Raw genomic sequence first — 13,935 nt, 5'->3', positions numbered from 1 at the left:
AAGCAAGTGGAGATCGCTGGTGGAGCTGTAGCTACATCAGTGATTTCCAGCTTCCAGGGGCATAGGCCAGCTAATGGTATATACTTGTTACATTGGACCAATGTAACAATGTAGAAAATCTCTATACCTGGAATTCCTCTTTAACCCGGCCAATTCTGACATTTCTCTCCTACATGTAAAAATCATAATTTCTTTTGCTAGAAAATAACACTAAACCCCAAACATTATATATTTTTTAGCAGAGACCCTAGAGAATCAAATAGAGGTCGTTGCAACCTTTTATCTGGCATGGTATTTGCGCAGCAAAAAACCCAGTAAAATTAGCCCATTTTATTTTATTTTTTTTGTATAATGTGAAAGATGATGTAAATAGATACCTAATATGTCACGCTTTAAAACTACAAATGCTCGTAGAATGGCACCAAACTTCGGTACTTGATACCCATAGGCAACAATTACATTTTCTTTTTTACAGGTTACATGTTTTGTTACAGAGGAGGTCTAGTGCTAGAATTATTGCTCTCGCTCTAACTTTCATGGTGATACCACACGTGGTTTTAACACTGTTTACATATGCAGGCGCGACTTACATATGGGTTTGCTTCTGCGAGCAAGCACGTGGCGAAAAAATGTATTATTGTTAATTTTGCTTTAATTTTTCTAGTTTAATGCCGCCTTTTTACTTTTTTGCTTTTTTTTTTGGCCATTTTTATTCTGAATAATGCCTGTAGCTGCAAGCATCATTCAGATATCACCGCTCACAGTCCACGACGTCCAATGACATTGGTCGTGCAGCAAGCGGTTAAAGTAAACTTTGCACTAAAGGCAAAGTCTACTCACTATTAGGCCTCCCTCCCTCATGAAATTGCTGAATAATAGTAATAAAAAGTTACAAAATATATTTAAAGATATTCTAGCAAGATGCTGGTAATGATTAGGATCCTAAATCTTGCAAGAAGATGATCCTGCACTGTGCTGGAGCATCATCTTGCCAGATTTGGGATAATCGATGTTTCCAGGATCACTTCAGAAAGCTCATGAAGTCTCCTGTGGCAATACAAAAGCTGAGGATAAGTTAAAGTGGATGTAAACCCTCACATATACCCAGTGAAGTGAACAGCCTCAGATGATACACAGAGATGAAACAAATCCCCTTACATAAATTTTTATTATCTGCTTATCTGCTGTCTTCAGCATGCTATATTCTTTTAAATTTTTACGTCGTATTAGAATTTTTACTTCCTCATTTAGCAGTAGGAGTGCAGTCTTAGCTTACAGTGCGTGACAGCTGATTGGAGGAAAGACATACACCCCCACTCCACATAGGCAGAAGAACAAAGATACTTTCAGAGCTGTGCTTTGATAAGACAAGCTCTCTGCTAATCTATTTATAGAACCCACCCCTGACACACATTTCAGGCTGGTTTCTTCTCCCATCTCCCATCTCTGAGAACTTGTCAGAAGTTATGCTGATAACAGAAGAATAAAACAACAGAAAGACACGGGATGTGGTGCTTTGGAGAGAGAACTCTACAAATATGTGCCCAGGTCAAATTGCATGGATCAGGTTTACATCTACTTTAAGTATATTTTCTTTTTTCTCCGCACTACTGTAATGCAGCAATTTCAAATGAGGGAGAGAGCAGGCCTAAAATTATAATTGGACCAATCCTTGTCGTGCATGATCTGCTGTGAGGGAATGCAGTATATAAAACACGTTTATACATTTGGACACCCTTCCTCGTGTGAAATCACTGTATTATGGTAGTAAAAAAATAAATTTTTACAAACTAGATTTGTCTTATTCTTACTACTACCAACGGACGCCTAGGTAAGGGTAACCTCACAATCCTCCTGTCAAGATCCTGGGAACAATTAGGATCCCAAATCTTACAAGGAGTTGTTCCTGCACCGTTCTGGAGCATTATCTTGCGAGACAAAAAAACAATACAGTATTCAAAAGATGGCTAACGGGTTGACTTTTCACTTATTTTAAATTTGTGTCCTGTAAATCACGCACTATACACTTGGGTTAGCGGTTAGCCTCTTTAATAACAAACCGCACTGATGTGAAATTCTAGAAGTGCCAGGATCAGCACTTCCTATCGTCTTCAGGAATATTTATTTTTTCTGTATGTTCCTTAACTAGCAGAAGTGTGAAATCTTGTAGAATGGAACAGATGGGCACATTTTTTGTTAGTACAATGAAATCACAGCCATAAGTCTGCCGTTTAGAAAGTTCAAAAAAAGAACGTTGGTGTAAGCACCACCTGTACTGGAAGCCGTTTGTCATTCTGTATTAGTATTTTGAAGAGAAGGAATAGGCAAGAGCATGACTTGTGGAGGTCATTCTTAGACTCTCTCTGGGATAAAAAAAATGCTCTGTGTGCAGTTAACATTCTTGTGGGCTTACTATTTCTTCTGAAACACCTTTCAGTTGCTGATGTAACACAGATCAGACTCTTTCTTTTTCTTAATAATTTCCATCTTTAGCTAAGCCATTTTGTGTTTATCTGTGTGAAATGTAGTCTAAAGGTAGTTATTCTTTAGTGCTTACATTCTTTTTCTTGCATGCTCGCAAATACATTCAAGGTTCACTAACCATATGTACATTTAAATTTGTTTTTTTTGTTTTAACAAGAACATTTTTGATAGTCTTTATGCTTGCTAGAAGAGTAAGATTACAGTTTTTATCTCTGCTATTATATACTGGGAAGAAATGTTGCAGGTAGTCTCTGCTGTTCCACAGTACAATAAAACAAAGCGAATTGCTGTGGGCAAACACTTATTGTAATATCCAAATCCCCCCACCCACACACTCTCATAATTGAGGCAAAGTATAATCTAGATATGTAAGAATGGTTGGGTTTGACTTGGGGGGGTTTAGGGGGTTAGGGGTGGGTCTGTATACTATGGGAATACTATATATCTATAGTTGTTTGTTGTATGTTTTCAGTAAGAGTATTGCATTGTTATTATTAATTGTACAGGATACAGAACTTGTAGGACAATGCTCCCCTCTGACTCTAGCTCCCTCTCAGGCAGGCAAACAGATTTGTCTGCCACTGTTTTGAATTTTTCTGAAAAATGTTTACCCTTATAGAACCCTTCAGCTTCCAAAGCATTTTCCTGTGCCTGCATTTTATGAACTACAATGTCTTCGTGCCAAATGCTGTCTACTGTGGACACACTGGAGTTTTACTCAAACTGCAGAGTGCAAAATCTGGTGCAGCTCTGAACAGGGTGCGCACAAGTCTTCGCCCAGCAGCACATAACTTGCCACAGCATATACAAGCCCTTCTGGGTGCCAAGAGGCTGGTTAAGCTTTTACAATAATGTTTCGAATACATGCACAGAATGATTTTCCACTTTATGGGAACTTGCCCAATTCTGAAAGGCTATTCACTCCTCATAGGCTTCCTACTAGGATGTATCCTAGGAAAGTTTTTTTTAGAAAGGGTTCCTTCCATCCCCATGAGAGGTTCCACCAGGGTTTGTGTCTCTTGGGCTTTTCAGCATCACACATCTGTATCTTGGCAAGGCCACCATCTGGTCCCATGTATACACATTTCTATTCAACCTTCATATTTATACTTGCTTACCCTTCCCTATTTTTAAGATTTTATAAATAAGATTTGTAACTAGGCAATATTTTGGTGATACTCATGAAACAAAGAATGCTTAATGCCGATGATATGCTCTTGTTCTTTCGAGGCACCTTCAAGTCTCTTAAGGTGGTTTTGAACATTGTTGAAAAATTTGGAGCGCACCCAGGGCTTACTATAAACTTAACTAAGTTAAGCCCTGCTACGACTTATAAATCCCCCTCCCCAAGTCCTTTTATGTAATTGCAGCAAAGCTGTAGTGGGGTTATAAATACTTGACAATATTTATTAGTATATATTAGTAAAGATATATCCACGTGCACCCAACTTGTATTGCTCCAAAGGTTTAGGAAAACCAGTACATGGAAAAGACTAGTTGTCAGCTATGTATCAGTTGCTATACATCAGGGATCTCCAAACTACGGCGCTCCAGCTGTTGCGGAACTAGATATCCCATGAGGCATTGTAAAACTCTGACATTTACAGACATAATGGGAATTGTAGTTCCTAAACAACTGGAGGGCCCTGCTATATATGGTTCATAATGCCCCAGTTATACTACCCTTTATATTTTTTAAGGTTTTCAATACAATCTTTAGGGAGCTTCTTTTGAAAAACAAAGCAGCCATGTATAGCTTTAGAATGTCCACAGTGCTCCATGGATGCGGAAGGCATAGCCCTCCTTGAAAATTGGGTTTGGGAAGGATTGGATTGATTAAGTACATAAATTGAACAAACTGTTAGACACAATGGCATTAAAACATTTGTTATTGCGGGAATAACTATTCTGTATCCAGGGAACAGATAACCTTATCCCCTTAGGTTTTATTTCACATATTCACTGCCACTGAAGTAAGGCTTACGTTGGTGGTAGGGGCTCCTTTTCCACACGCTGCCAGCGGCTGCAGTCACCAGGAATGTGTGTAAACTTATTAAGCAGACTGTTGGCTTTCACTTCCACATGTACCAGTAGTGTTGCCTAATGCCACCCAGACCCCTATGCCATGCATTTGCCTACCTCTGTGTGAACGTGGCCGGGTAGAGTGGAGGGAGCACAGCAAACAGCAAAACACAGAATTCAAACCCAGAAGCTATCAAGACCTCTGCTCCTTTTTGACAGGAGTGACACTACATAGGAGAAAGAAAATACTTCAAGCATTTGAGCAAAGAGCTTTGCAGTTTTTCTTCAATTCAATTGCTTTACTAAGCTTTAGGCATCATTCACACTTGCGTATTGGCCCAACAGCATGTTTATGCGAGAACCCCAGTGGGGGCCTCTGCATTTAGCTACAGGGACAGCTCTATTGAAAGCAATGTAAGCAGCCAGCTCCCATAGCTAATTCCTGTCGCTTGTCGCATGGGTTTCTCGCATGTACACGCTGCTGGGCCACTTCACAGATGGCTTTATCCCTTTAGCAAAAAATGTAGAAAAAAACTTTAAAGTGGTGTAATCCTTCGCTTTAAAAAAAAAATAAAAATAACAAACATGCCTTTACTTACATGCCCTATGCAATGGTTTTTCACAAAACGGCCCAGTCCTCCCCTTCTGGGGTCCCCTTCTGGTAGTCCAAGCCCCTCCTCTTTAACGGTGCCCCCATAGAAAGCCGATTTCCATAGGGGCAACCATTCATGCTGGCTCCCAAGTCCTGCAGTGGCATACATTGACACAGACAGTGGGACATGGACCCTCTCCCATGTTACAGGTTTTGATTGAAAGCAGCGACCGATGGCTCCCTCTGCTATGAATCTGTTCAATGAGGAGAGAGACAGCGCCCCATGCACATAGCTGGATCGGGCTTAGGTAAGAAAAAGGGAGGGGTCTGGGGGGTAGCTGCATCGCAGGTTTTTCACTTTTTTTGCATAGAATGCATTAAAGAGAAAAACCTTGCGACTTTAAAACCACTTCAGCCCCGGAAGATTTTACCCTGTTCCTGACCAGAGCACTTTTTACAATTTGGAACTGCATCGCTTTAACTTTAGCGGCCATGCAATGCTGTACCCAAACAAAATTTGTGTCTTTTTTTTCCCCCCCACAAATAGTTTTTTTTTTTGTTTTTTTGTGGTATTTGATCACCTCTGCGTTTTTTCAATTTTGAAGAAAAATAAGTTTTTTTCAATTTTTTGCTATAATAAATATCCCCCATTAAAAAAAAAACACATCTCTTCATCAGCTTAGACTGATATATAGTCTTCTTCAGATTTTTGGTAGAAAATTTTTGCAATAAGCGTATATTGATTGGTTTGCGCAAAAGTTATAGCGTCTACAAACTATGGGAAAGATTTATGGCTTTTTATTTAACTAGTACCTGCGATTTTTAGTGGTATTGACACTTTTGACACATTTTTGGGACCATTGACATTTATACAGCTATCGGTGCCATAAAAAACCCTGATTACTGTGTAAATGTCACTGGCATGGAAGGGGTTAACACTAGGGGGCGATCAAGGGGTTAAATATGTCTTCTCTCAGTGTGTTCTAACTGTATGGGGATAGGACTGAGTAGGAGAGGAGATTTATCACTGTTCCTGCTTACTAGGAACAAACAACCATATCTCCTTTCCTCTGACAGCACAGGGATTTATGTGTTTACACACACAAATCCCCACGCTGTCGCTCGTGCACGCGATCACGACTGCTGGCCACAAGCATTGGGTCCCCCGCTGTGCAGCATGTGCGCGCGCACCTCTGGTGGCCAAAAAAGAGGAAGGACGTACTCATACGGGATTTCACCCAGGAGAGTTATTCTGCTGCAGTATATCTGCGTGAGCCGGTCGGGAACCGTGTAATGAACCTCCAGTTATTGATAAAATCTTATAGTGGTTAGAAACCCTTTACAACCACTTTATACTACAGGCAAGAGATATCCCTGTATTTGCATGTGCCAACGTCATCAGCACATGGACACTTAAGCAAACTAAAGCAACAACACGTACGTGCCATTGCTTCAGTTGTACTGTGCAGTTACTGGCGGCTCCTGTGCACATGCGTGGGAGTGACGTCATCACGGCTCTGGGCAGTCATAGCGCAGAAGCCGCGATACCCGGAAGTAACCCCCTGGAGAGATGTCGGGTGTCAGAGCAGTGAACGAGGACCACTGCGCTGGCTTCGAACTCGGGTAATTCATAATGAGCTAGTATGCATACTAGCTCATTATGCCTTTGGTCTTGCAGGTTTATTTTTTTTTCAAAAAGGCTTTACAACCACTTTAATAAGGCTAGCAAGTCAAGTCAGTTTACTCCTGGTCAACTGTATCACTTTTAGAGACATTTTAGACATACAAATTGACCTGGATTAAAAAAAAAAAGTAAACAAATATACTTGGGAGGTGCTTGTAAACCTACAGTAGGGGGCGTATCCAAGATGACGCAGGGAGCAGGCGCTTAAGACAGAAGCCCCGCTAATCTGCTCAGAAATCCTTACTTTGGGTCGGCGCAGTTGACTTCTGTGGTGCCTCTATGCTTTCTCCTACTCCTCTGGGTGCCCACAGGTATGCATAAGGGCTGCAGCACTGGTCCCGCTGAAACATTCACAGGCTCCGTGACGAAGAAACCGAGAGTGAAGGGCACTCCCGCCGCCTTTACATCTAGAAGCATGGGCGGCGGGCTTCACGGACTTCTAGTCACTGATGCAGGTGATCACGGTATGTCAAACTACCCTCACTGAAAAAATGGACCATGTCCATCTGGAAATCACAGACATATGGATGCCTTCAGAGGCCATATGGTGGAGGCGGAGCGCTGTCTTTTTGCGTCAGAGGGAGCACGCTGCTGACCTACATACTCTGAAGATAAAGGTGAAACATCTAGAGTCCTGGGCAGAGGACATGGAAAACCGCAACCAACGCCACAACCTGGGGCTGCCGAAGGGAGCGGAGGGCACGAACCCCGCTTTGTTCACTGAGAATCTTCTAAAGCAGTTCCTCCTTAATGCTCACTTCTCACCTCACTTTGTTGTGGAGAGAGACCACCATATCACACTAACTAGGTGTCCTCCAGGGGCTTCCCCCTCGCACTTTCATCTTTAAATTGATGAACTTTAGTGTTGAGGAACGCCCAAATCTCGGGGATCTGCGTTATGAACACCAAGCTTATGGTCTTCCCGGACTACTCCGTGGAGACCCAGCGTCTGTGCAAGACATTTGAACACATTTGTACCCGGTTGAGGGACAAAAACATCAAGTACAGTATGATGTTCCCAACACAGCTCAGAGTCCAAGATGGGGGACATGTGCGATTTTTCACCTCACTGGAGGAAGCGGCATCCTTGTTGGACACTGTCCGAAGAGCCTGATGTGTATTGGAGGGTTAACCCTGGTACTGCTGTAGAAGCAACTGTGTGGGATGCCTTCAAGGCTTTCAGTAGAGGACAGTACCAAACTTTAATTGGGCAAGTTTGTTGCAAGCTGAAGAAAGATCTGGATAGAGCTGAGGTGGAGGCTAATAGATTAGAGCAGCAATACGTTCTGACTAAAGACTTAAGCCCCATACACACTATCAGATTTTCTGCTGATTTTTTTTCCTTACCAAAACCATATAATATGAGGTCAAACCTAAGGTGTTTCAATTTGTATGCAATCAGGCAGGCCCTTGCACTACATGGTTTTGGTATATCTGAAGACAAAAATCAGCAGAAATACTCATAGTGTGTATGGGACTTTACAGGGCTATAAAGGATTACAGGAAGCAACTGGTCAGGTCCTCCTACTCCGTACTTTCCTGACTAGAAAAAAGTCTCCAGCGGTCACAGAAAATTTTTGACCAGGGCGAAGGTGCTAGTAAACTGTTGGCCTGGCTTGCTCGGACTTCTTCACCACCTACTATGCGGAATTGTATATCTCAAAGGTTAACTATATCCCAACTGAATTATCCACATATCTGGCAGAGGTTGACTTTTTTCGGTGCTGACAGATGACTATAGAGACAGACTAGACTCCCCTATAACCCTAAAAGAAGTTCAAATAGCCATCTGTAGCCTTATGAGTTTATGTGAAATCTCCATTAATAGCTGTTAAATATTGTAATTATGAATATATTTTTCATTTAGTTTTGTATCTATATAGCTTGTGTATCTAAACAATGGGACCCAAACCTCTTTGTTATATATTTATTCACATCGAAGGATCCCTTTTTGAAATATGTAATGAGGGTGGCCAGCCTGTCATGAATATTTTTTATTTTTTTTCCCTGAAAATATCTACTTACAAAGTTGTCTCCCACTCAAAATAGTCAGTGCCAAAGATTTTCTTTAAAGGGGGCTGACTTATGCAAAGTAAAGAGATTGGGGATTTAGCAAATCTTTAACCAGGATTAGGGAGGCCCACCAATCAGAGCCACGCCATGCCAACAAATGAAGCATCAGCCTGTAATGATAAACACAGACTAGATGGGAGGGAAACACACTCTATGGTAGGGCAGCTACCAGAATGGATCCTTGGCGGAAATGTAACTATGGGAAATGTCTGCCTTGTACTAACTAAATATGTTTTTTTATGTCGTACTGTTTGTAGATTATGTTTTAAGGAATATACTCTGTATTCCTTCATGTATTCCATAATTTTTACCCTTTTCCTGTACAAATAGATTGGTGTGCATCAGTCTAGGCCTCCTTACTATATACTAGGGGTCTCCAAACTGCAGCCTGGAGGCCAGATGTGGCCCTTTGCCTGCCTTTATCCAGCCCTTGGGGCACACTTCATCCCACTGATATGAGACACTATTCTGCCCTCTAACAACAAAAATGTGGTGCCATTTTCCCCACTAACCCCAACAATTGGACACTATTCCGCCCCCTAATACCAAAGATGGGGCACTGTTTACTCCCACTGATGCCAGCAAAATTTTCTTTTCCTGTTGGCCATAATGCGGCCCCCTAAAATCTGAAAGACAGTAAACCGGCCCTTTGTTCAGAAAGTTTGGACACCCCTGCTATATACCAATTTTGTTATTGTGGTAAAGCTTTCACTCATGGTCAAAGAACTCTCATTTAATCCAAATCATATTTGAGAGATATTGCTCTCAAATATAGTAAACGGGTAACACATCTCTTCCTTACAAGCTGGGAATACTCCAGGACCAGATGGTTTTCCTGCGGCGTTCTATAAGGCCTATGCGGATGAACTCGCACCACATTTTTATGCTATGCTTGTACACTCCTTGCGAGCGGTTATGCTCCCTTTGACTATGTCTGAAGCAGTGATAGTTGTGGTACCTAAGCCGGGTAAAGATTTGTAACAATGTGCTTCTTATCGTCCCATTTCATTATTAAATGTGGACGTTAAGCTGCTTATGAAGATATTGGCCTGCCCGCAGACTAAATACAGTTATCTGTGCCATAATACACCCAGACCAGGCTGGCATTATGCCGGGCAGGGGAACTGACATAAATATCAGGCAGTTTTTTACATATTGCCATTTCGCCTGAGGATTGCCTTGGAGGTGTCGCTTCACTTGACGCTGAAAAAGCCTTAGACTCAGTCGAGTAGGGCTTTCTCTGGAAAGTGCTAGTGTTTTGGGCCCAAAAGTATTGCCTGGTTGAAACTACTGTACCGGAGCCCATAGGTATGAGTAAGCACCAAATTTAGCGCGAAGCGCGTCAGTATTTCTTGTTATATGCCCTTGTTTTCTGCTGTGGCTCGTGTGATGTATTGTTTTTTATTTGAACAATAAAGGCATCAACTATTCCAGAGAAGAACCGGAGTGCGGCTGTCCAGAGCTTTTTTTCTTCCTCTATCTACTGGAGCCTAGTGGCTAGAGTTCGAGTCAATAGGACCCCCGCCCCCCTTTTCCTTTGTCCAGGGGAACAAGGCAGGACTGCCCGCTTTCCCCAGGGCTGTTTGCCTTGGCAATTAAGCCCCTGGTGATCCTCCTCCGACAGGACCCAAGAGTGAAGGGAGTTACACTAGAGCCCTTGTAGGAGAAACTCACTCTATGCGGATGATGCACTGCTGTAGCGCCAAGATGCGGATTTATCCTTCTGTTCTGCGATAGATATCATAGACCTATTTGGTCACTACTCGGGGTCCACATTAACTGGGGAGAATCAATCCTGATCTCCTTCCTTCCTTGGGCTCTGGCAGTGTGACACACATGCCACTAAATTGGGTGGGGAAGTTCACTTTGGTGGCAGGATCCAGGCTAGACTGGATGCATATCTGGTGGATAATATCGTCCCCCTGATTTCTCAGTTTGTTCAGGCTTGGCGTACCCTGCCGTTATCTCCGGTAGGTATGGTGAATTTAGTTAAAATGCTCTATGTGCCAAAATTTCTCTATTTCTTTAGGAACACCTCAGTGCTGGTGTCTAAGGCAACTTTTGTGAGATTGGATAGCATAATTACATCTTTTGTCTGGGCATGTAAGACCCCTCGGCAGGCTCGGACCACCCTTCAACTGCCCCTCACTCAGGGCGGTCTGGCCTTACCTAAACTCCAGCTGTATTATTGGGCTGTGGTACTTGTTACTGTGGTGGTTCAGTCAGCCTACCCAATACCCGGCAGTCAGAGGCTGCCTTTCTTGGATCCTATGCCGCGTTGACTAGCTTTGGCTGTCCTCGTCCTAGGGCCCACCCATCGGTCACTGGTCCTATGCATACAACGATTAGAGTTTGGGTGCAGGCTAGGGGAGTTTATAGGAGAAGATGCTACCTACTTACCTCATATGTCTCTAATCATTCGGAAATCCACAACTAAAACACCTCGCTCAGATTACGGAATCTCAGCTGTGGGCGTCTAAGGGAGTTGTGGCCTTGAAGCATGTTGTCAAGGTGGGAGAATTTATTCTTGTGCTGAGTTACAGGTTAAGTTCTCTCTGACTCAATCTGTGTCCTTCCGTTATTATCAGATGTGACATGCTCTTCGAGCCCAACTATAGTAGCCGATTACTCTGGAACTTGATTGAATCGAGAGACTGCTGGTAGCCAGACTTCTGGATAAACCTTTATCTTCCCTCTACCTTCAGTTGTCAGTCTCATATGCCCATACTTCTAGTAAAGCTGTCAATAAATGGAAAAATGATATACCGGAACATATATACCGAGGGTTGGGGAGACTGCACAGGCTCCTACATTACAAATATGATTTCAGCTAAGGACCATTTTATTCAGGTTAAATTTCTCCACAGTCTACTCTACCCCCCCCCCCCCCCAATGATCAGTGGCCATCTACCCGCAAGTTAGCTCTACCTGCACCCGCTGTTTTTCCTCTACTGGAACCTTCTTCCACATGGTATGGCAATGTCCGGCTATCCGTAACTAACTGGAGACGGTCCTAGATACTTTAAATTACCTGGATCTATCCAGCCTGATCCACACATGATGATCCTGAGTATCATGGATGACATTGTAGTTTCTAGGTATATGAAGTTACTCTTATTTTAGGCACTTCACTATGCACAGAGGGAGCGACTTCTCGGATGGAAGCCCACCTCGCCCACATCATAATCCTGACTAATTGGGTCTCTGCGGTTAACGCAGTCTTGCCACTGTATGCACTAACCTATGTGAGTATAAACTGTGCAATGTGACACTTTGTCAAACTGCGCAGATGTTTGACAAAGTGTGGTCCACTTGGATTGATGCACATGGTCCTGTTGAGTCTCTTGACTGATGATCCCCTTTCTTGTGTCGTCCCCCCCCCATGTTTCTTGCCTTTCTGTTTTGCCCTGGTCCCTGCTCCTGCCCTCCCCTCCCTCCTCCTCCCTCCTCCTCCTCCTCCCTCCTCCTCCTCCTTCTCTCTCTGGTGGGAGGAGTTTTGTGGGACTAGACACCCCCCAGTTGAGTCCTATGGAAGCTCTGTTAGAAACATTGTGAAGTTTGTGACCTCTACTGTTGTCAATATGTGTTGAACCTTAATTCTGCATATCTTTCTGTAAACCTGCAAATAATTTGTACATTATTTGAATTAACCTTTATCTGTTTAAAAAAACAAACACTACAGTAGCACTAGTGTCAATATAAAAGACCCTAGAGGAGTGGATAGACAATGTGTAGTCGGTAGTATGTTATGATTTCAGAAAAGCTGAGATATTGGCTTCTTTCAGAAACCTGAAATCACCTGCTGGATTTATGGCTGAAGTGGCTGTTCACATTAAAGTGGTTGTAAACCTCAGAAATTAAATGTAAACAAAGAGTATCCCTATCGTGTGTACTTGTCTCTATCCAGAGCACTAAAGCCTCTTACACACAATGAGAATATCGGATTAATGATCGTCCACCTCATAGAGCTGCACGATTAATCGTTAAAAGAAAATGATCTCGATTCACCCCCCTGACGATCTCTTCCTCTGAGAGTAGGCGATTCTTTCACATAAACAAGTGGAGAGAGATTATCTGCTCACTCAGCTGTCAAAAGAAAGCATCCCTGGCAATCTGCCAAGTTTAGAACTTGAAACATTGTAACTAATGCTTACAACTTAGATCAAAGGGATAGAATTTAATAATCTGGGCAGTCTGCCAAGCTTTCAACCATGTGTAAATGCAGGAAGTTTAACCACTTAAAGTCTAAATCTTTTTCTGACACTTTTCTTAAGTTTAAATCAATATTTTTTGCTAGAAAATTACTTTGAACCTCTCTCTCTATCTCTCTCTCTCTCTATATATATATATATATATATATATATATATATATATATATATATATATATATATATATATATATATATATATATATATATATATATATATATATATATATATATATTACATATATAACATATATAACATATATATATATATATATATATATATATAAACGTTTTAGCAGAGACCCTAGGGCAGTGATGGCAAACCTTGGCACTCCAGATGTTTTGGAACTACATTTCCCATGATGCTCATGCACTCAGAAGTGTAGCTGAGCATCATGGGAAATGTAGTTCCAAAACATCTGGGGTACCAAGGTTCGCCATCACTGCCCTAGGGAATAAAATGGCAATTGCTGCAATATTTTATATCACACTGTATTTGCCCAGCAGTCTTTCAAATGCAATTTTTTGGGAAGAAATACACTTCAATAAATGAAAAAAAACACGAAACCGTAAAGTTAGCACAATTTTTTTGTTTTAATGTGAAAGAGGATGTTACGCCGTGAGAATCTTGAGAGAATCGTGATCTATCTTCTAAGTAAAAAAAATTGTGATTCTCATTTTAGATTAGATTAGATTTAGACTCGTGCAGCTCTACTGCCTCATAACAAAAATGAAAAAGATACTAACGTCACAGATTCTCATACGACATAATACAACTTCGGAAGTGATGTAATGTATTCTTTAGTTTCCAAGCATGCATTATCTTCCCATTTTTTTTCCAGACGAATACTGTACTGATTAAATGAAAATTG

The 13,935-nt window shown here is 41.8% G+C and overlaps 1 protein-coding gene across 14 annotated transcripts in view; it reads left to right on the top strand.

Moving 5' to 3' along the window:
* The window catches only part of PTPN13 (protein tyrosine phosphatase non-receptor type 13), a 413,328-nt gene that overhangs the window by 270,219 nt on the left and 129,174 nt on the right, over window positions 1–13,935 (top strand). The window lies entirely within an intron of this gene.

Source organism: Lithobates pipiens, unplaced genomic scaffold (assembly GCF_037356315.1).
Source record: "Lithobates pipiens isolate NorthernLeopardFrog02 unplaced genomic scaffold, aLitPip1_a1.2 Scaffold_13, whole genome shotgun sequence".
NCBI lineage: Eukaryota > Metazoa > Chordata > Amphibia > Anura > Ranidae > Lithobates > Lithobates pipiens.
This window is presented reverse-complemented; position numbering and strand designations above follow the sequence as displayed.